The sequence below is a fragment of the Hippocampus comes genome, unplaced genomic scaffold (assembly GCF_001891065.2).
Source record: "Hippocampus comes isolate QL1 unplaced genomic scaffold, H_comes_QL1_v1.1 scaffold151, whole genome shotgun sequence".
Taxonomy (NCBI): Eukaryota; Metazoa; Chordata; class Actinopteri; order Syngnathiformes; family Syngnathidae; genus Hippocampus; species Hippocampus comes.
In genome coordinates this window covers 232,548-239,414 of record NW_017805591.1, presented here as the reverse complement: position 1 = coordinate 239,414, position 6,867 = coordinate 232,548, and the positions used below count along the sequence as shown (strand labels likewise).

Genomic DNA, 6,867 nt, shown 5'->3' with positions numbered 1-6,867 from the left:
TCTTGTGGTTTAATGTGAAAATAACATGTGAAATGACATAATCATGTGTTAATAATTTCACACCTAAGTCGCTCCAGAGTATAAATCGCACCCCCGGCCAAACTATGAAAAAAACTGCGACTTATAGTCTGGAAAATCCGGTAGATGGATGTATAGATGAGCCTGTCCCAGCTGTCTCCGGGCAGAAGGCAGAGTACACCCTGAACTGGTTGCCAGCCAATTCAATGAGAGTAATAGTGAGGATAAATACAACAAGTTCTTTCAGTGGGGCCTCCTGGCAACAAAACCGCACAAGCAAAGATTTTACAACGTTGCTCTCCAATATGAAGGGTGTTTGCCTCCACTCGGCTTTGTGGACACAGCTGGGGGCTCCATTTTTATTTGTGCCTGTCTTCCCCTCTCCATCCATCCATCCAGCTCTCCATCCATCCTTCTTTTCTCCCCTTCCTTACATCAGGAAATGTCCACGGCCACTCCATAGAGCAAGTCTATGCCGTCAGTCTTGTGGGCTTGTTGGGGAACGCGGGGGGGAAGGGGCAGCGTTATTTTTGGCCAGATGTCTTTCAGGCTCCCTCCGACAGACCCAAGCATCTAAATGTTTTATTTTCCAAGAAAACAAGACCCTACTGTTTCATGAAAAAAAAAAAGCGGGACGCCAAAGACACAAAAGGTAGAGATGATGAATTGCTAACACAAGTTGCAGTAAACACAACAAACAAAACAGGACCAGCAAAGACTGAGAGAGGAGAGCCACCTTGGGAAAACCAAGGTCTGGCTGTGTGGTGCCTTTTACACGGAGATTATTTTACAGTCATTCAAGCATACTGTATGCACTGATATTACTTTGCAACAATTTGCTTAAATGTGTTCTTAGAAATGTCCTTAAAGTGTTTTTAATGCCATTACTTTACAGGTAAATGTATTACTGTTTTATTTTTGCTCAGTTGTAAAACACATAATTAAGCGGATAGAGTATTCTGGAGAGTTTTCTTCACAAAATACAATTTGGTGAATCTTTTCTTCTTAAGGGCCAGTCTTAACTTGTCACAATGCTCCTCTAATGCAAATATCCATCCTTCCATTCTCTGAGACGGTGCCACTTATCCTCACAAGGGTCGCTGGAGCCTTGCACAGGTGACTTTAGTCAAGAGGCGGGTTACACCCTGAACTGGTTGCCAGCCAATTGCGGGGCGCATGTAGACAGACAACCATTTATACTTTTTAAATTTGGGGATTTTCTTAAGTTTTGATGTACAAGACAAACTTGCATTGGCTAAAAAAGGTGTTTGCAGGATTCTCTTAAAGCTAAATGGATTGGGACCACTTTCCCACAATCCACTTGAGGGTCACTGCCCGGCCTTTCGGAACAGAAAGAGTGAAACGTCTCTCGGTTTCTACTTGTGTTGCTTTTCATCCACCGAAAGGCTACATTCATCTCCTCCTTCCATCACTTGCAGCCACATGCTTCCACTCAAAGCGCAGGAGACAAAAATCCTCTGTCTGTCTGCGCGCTGCATGAAGTCATCTTCCTCAGAAAGAGCCTGAACGCTAACCAGGCACTGAAGTCATCATTTGTAGAATAAATCTGGGCTGATAAGGACACTACACATGACCACATTAAAGTCTTGCACTGATGAAAAAACAAAACAAAACATAAAAGCATTTCAGTGCTTGGTGTCTTTCCCAGCTATCGCACTATGCTAACAACTTGAGATAAAAGCCTTTTTGCTTTAACTCTGTTAACAAAAACAATAGTAAACACATCTATATACAGATTCTGCTCTCAAGAAAATCTAATATGATTTTTGGACAAATATATTCATCTATCCATTTTCTAAAGTGTCTTCCACCTCACTAGTTCAGGTCACCAGACAATCGCAGATCACATCAGACAAACAACTAATCACACTCACGTTCACATCTATGGACAACTAGAACAGTCGTTGTCACACCTTTTTACACCAAATACCACCTTAAAAAACTACTGAGCGCCCCAAGTGCCACCATCATGACCAACAGCAGCATACAGTAGCGTAGTAGCCAAAAGTGTTCACAATAATGTTATTGCAAGTTACTGCAACATTATGCACAAATTGAACATTAACACCACTTCTAAATATCAGAAAATTGTACAAAAAAGTTAAATACAACCGAATTGGAAGTCAAGGTACCACTGTATTATAAATCAGCAGGAAATGGGTAAAGGAGGAGCGCTCACCTCTCTCGCATTGTGGACCAGTGAAGCCATACACACAGGCACATCTGTTGGGGCCGATGCAGCGTCCACCATTCTGGCAGCCGTTCTCACACACAGCTTTAAAAAAAAATAAATTTAAAAACAAAAGAATTATTTTACTCACAGATCAAAGTGTTTCTTTCATCTTCTAATATTTTCATGAGCATGTTTTGTAATGTTCTTATCATGAGAATGTAAAGAATGAGAACGTCAATAAACTAGATGTGCACGTTTTCATAATGTTATAGCCAGTGAGTGGAAATGTATATCGATTGCACTCACGCTGTCCACAGTGATTTCCCGTGAAGCCTTTCGGGCAGGAACAGGAGTCCTCAGCGCAACTGCCTCCATTCATGCACCTGATTTAATTTTTTTTAACATATGGAGTAATGGCTAAGTGTAGAATTATTTTTAAAAAGTAATTAAATATTGTGTAAAAGTGAAATAAACTACAATTCTCAAATGACTGAATGTCTTCTGTACGCACATTCAGCAATACTGAAAAAAAATAATAATAATTTAAATGAACCCAATAGCTCATAGACAATATTGATGTTGACCAAGATGAAAATGTAGGCTGTTTTTGTCATTAGTATAGTTAGTTTTTTAAACGTAAAATGCAATTAGAGTTAATTTTCTTTTTATTCCTCCCAAATAATTTGCGCAAACGTCTTATTTCAGAAGTGTGTATCAAATTATCCGTACCCAAAAAGGTTGGTTATCCCTGCTCTACTGAGTGCCATTTGAGTTATCGTATGGATTTTTTAAAAAGTTGCAAACGTCATCGTGTTCTATACCAGCCTATTCTCTGTTGCCTTTTATGTTGGCTTAACGGGATGACGGCTTTTTGTCCTTTAGTCCTTGCATGCTTGTTTTCTTTTCTTCCTCCACATTCCTCCATTCACCCTCATGCTTTCAAAATCCTAATCGCAAGTTCAACATTAATTTCCTCTTTCTCTCTCCACATGCATCGTCTTTTTTTTTTTCTCCACCATCTGTTTATGTCTCTTGCTTTAACATTTCTGGCATGCTGAGGCCTTGCAGCAGCAGAAGGGAAATGGCCGGGCATCCCCCCTTTGGTCTAATGAGTTCCTCCGCACACAGTGTGCCAGCAGCAGGTATTGTAAGCCACCCACTAATCGGACCAAACTGGAGCCAAAAATGCTAAATGCTACGCACACTTCAGTCTTGTGAGCAAAGGTGTGATTCCCTGTCAACAAAGCCTTCATTACTTCTTGTACTTAATGTTTTGAAAAGAAACCTCACGTGCAAAGCACTTGGCACGAGCTACATTTGGTCTGGTTTGTGTCTCGTGATGACAAGGCGATAAATTAAAGCAGCTTCAGACTCGGGCTGGCGGGCTTTTTAGTTGAGTGTGCAATTGTCTTTTTCTCTTTGCGATTGATCTCATCTCAAGGGAAACCAGTCAGGTTTTCCTCTCGGAGTAGGAACATCAGCCATGATGTCCAAAGTCTGTCGACTTGACCTGGGCCAAGATGTGCAAACTCGAGAATGATTGCACAAGGAGCTAACAAATTGTGCGAAAAATTGCTCTCATGTGCTCTAACTGCAAAGCACACCTCAAACTGGGTTTGGTAAGCTCCACAATCCAGTCCTGGCCTTAACTGGGGCATGAAACTGATCTTTTCTCCCAATACAAACATGAGATGGGAGGTGGCGTCTGAGACAGCGTGAGCGTGTGTCATGTTTTCTTTGTCACAGGAACTGGATGGGAGGGGGACAAGGAGGAGCAGAGTGAAGCAAACAAGCACATTTGACGACAGGAGAAGATGATCTCACTGGCTAACTTCGCCTGCTTGCACCTCCTACTCGTGCCATTGCATCCTCTGCAGGTTGAGCGAGAGCGAGAGAGAGAGAGAGAGAGAGAGAGAGAGAGAGAGAGAGAGAGAGAGAGAGAGAGAGAGAGAGAAGGAGTGCGATGGTTCACCCCAATGACCCGTGCCTGGAAAGTTGCACTTGCACACCAAGGGGCTGTTGGGGGATGTGCATGCAAGTTAAGGCGTTTGCTGTGGAGCACCACAATGCAGCTCTGTCTTATAGCTAGCGTTGTTGCTCAGCTGCTCACATCTGGGTGCTTTTTACGAGAGGCTGCGAAACACAGGAAGTCGATGCGTGCGTGCGTGCGTATGTGTGTGTGTGTGTGTGTGTGTGTGTGAACCCTCTGAACTCAAATGGCATGTCAAAAATTCTGAAATTCTACCCCCATCGCCCCCATATTGTCACATTTTTTAGTAAAGTTTAACATGATAGTTTGTTTAATTTTGCTCAATCTAAATTTACGTGAAGAGTTTGTTCCTGAAGGAGCACTGAGGATGCACAAGACATCAGTGCTGTTTCTTTAGCAGCTTGCAGACAAGACACAGAGGCCTTCAGGCTACATTCTATCAAGCAGGCCAGAAGTCAGCAATAAGTAGATCTTACTGCATGCGGCAGTCACTTTGGAATTTGTACAGGGAGGGAGGAGGACCTAGTGGAGTTTAAAAAAAAAGGTGAAAATAAAGAGCAGTGGCCAAAGGAAGATTGGATTATTTTGATGAGAAGCAGCACACTGCTAGCGATAGCCACAGACAGTCTGTGACGTTTTGCTTTTACTGTCGCCAAGTTTCAACCAACATCTTCTTGAGAACTGTCACTGCGCTTAACATCAGCTTTAATCATAGACAGTATACGGTATAAAGTGAATCAATCGAACGTCACTGCTTGTACCACATTTTTTTGGGGGGGTTCAGAGTCCACTGTAGAAAATATTCTTCGATTCCACCAGAGTATGAAGTAAACAATTTTGTATAAAATAGAAATGTATTCACATGTCATAATTAATGCTATATATTTTGCTGCGATGGAATGATACTTTTGCAGTGCATATTAAGAAAGAAATCTGTATTGTTCTGGGTTTTGTAATTTTGGATTTTTCACTACACCTGTAGTTAGTTTTAGTGCGTTTCGACTTTTGTTTTTTTTTAAATTCAGCTAGTTTTCATGAGTTTTTAGGGCAGGTTTGTTAGTTTTTATTGTTTTTAGTTTTTCAAGAATGCTCTGTTTTAGTTTAGTTTTTATTAGTTTTAGTTTTTTTTAATTTTTTTTAACATATGGAGTAATGGCTAAGTGTAGAATTATTTTTAAAAAGTAATTAAATATTGTGTAAAAGTGAAATAAACTACAATTCTCAAATGACTGAATGTCTTCTGTACGCACATTCAGCAATACTGAAAAAAAATAATAATAATTTAAATGAACCCAATAGCTCATAGACAATATTGATGTTGACCAAGATGAAAATGTAGGCTGTTTTTGTCATTAGTATAGTTAGTTTTTTAAACGTAAAATGCAATTAGAGTTAATTTTCTTTTTATTCCTCCCAAATAATTTGCGCAAACGTCTTATTTCAGAAGTGTGTATCAAATTATCCGTACCCAAAAAGGTTGGTTATCCCTGCTCTACTGAGTGCCATTTGAGTTATCGTATGGATTTTTTAAAAAGTTGCAAACGTCATCGTGTTCTATACCAGCCTATTCTCTGTTGCCTTTTATGTTGGCTTAACGGGATGACGGCTTTTTGTCCTTTAGTCCTTGCATGCTTGTTTTCTTTTCTTCCTCCACATTCCTCCATTCACCCTCATGCTTTCAAAATCCTAATCGCAAGTTCAACATTAATTTCCTCTTTCTCTCTCCACATGCATCGTCTTTTTTTTTTTCTCCACCATCTGTTTATGTCTCTTGCTTTAACATTTCTGGCATGCTGAGGCCTTGCAGCAGCAGAAGGGAAATGGCCGGGCATCCCCCCTTTGGTCTAATGAGTTCCTCCGCACACAGTGTGCCAGCAGCAGGTATTGTAAGCCACCCACTAATCGGACCAAACTGGAGCCAAAAATGCTAAATGCTACGCACACTTCAGTCTTGTGAGCAAAGGTGTGATTCCCTGTCAACAAAGCCTTCATTACTTCTTGTACTTAATGTTTTGAAAAGAAACCTCACGTGCAAAGCACTTGGCACGAGCTACATTTGGTCTGGTTTGTGTCTCGTGATGACAAGGCGATAAATTAAAGCAGCTTCAGACTCGGGCTGGCGGGCTTTTTAGTTGAGTGTGCAATTGTCTTTTTCTCTTTGCGATTGATCTCATCTCAAGGGAAACCAGTCAGGTTTTCCTCTCGGAGTAGGAACATCAGCCATGATGTCCAAAGTCTGTCGACTTGACCTGGGCCAAGATGTGCAAACTCGAGAATGATTGCACAAGGAGCTAACAAATTGTGCGAAAAATTGCTCTCATGTGCTCTAACTGCAAAGCACACCTCAAACTGGGTTTGGTAAGCTCCACAATCCAGTCCTGGCCTTAACTGGGGCATGAAACTGATCTTTTCTCCCAATACAAACATGAGATGGGAGGTGGCGTCTGAGACAGCGTGAGCGTGTGTCATGTTTTCTTTGTCACAGGAACTGGATGGGAGGGGGACAAGGAGGAGCAGAGTGAAGCAAACAAGCACATTTGACGACAGGAGAAGATGATCTCACTGGCTAACTTCGCCTGCTTGCACCTCCTACTCGTGCCATTGCATCCTCTGCAGGTTGAGCGAGAGCGAGAGAGAGAGAGAGAGAGAGAGAGGGAGAGAGAGA

The 6,867-nt window shown here is 41.5% G+C and overlaps 1 protein-coding gene across 1 annotated transcript in view; it reads right to left on the bottom strand.

The window, feature by feature from the left end:
• LOC109521994 (fibrillin-2-like) overlaps positions 1-6,867 on the bottom strand; it is a 45,425-nt gene that overhangs the window by 18,811 nt on the left and 19,747 nt on the right. The window lies entirely within an intron of this gene.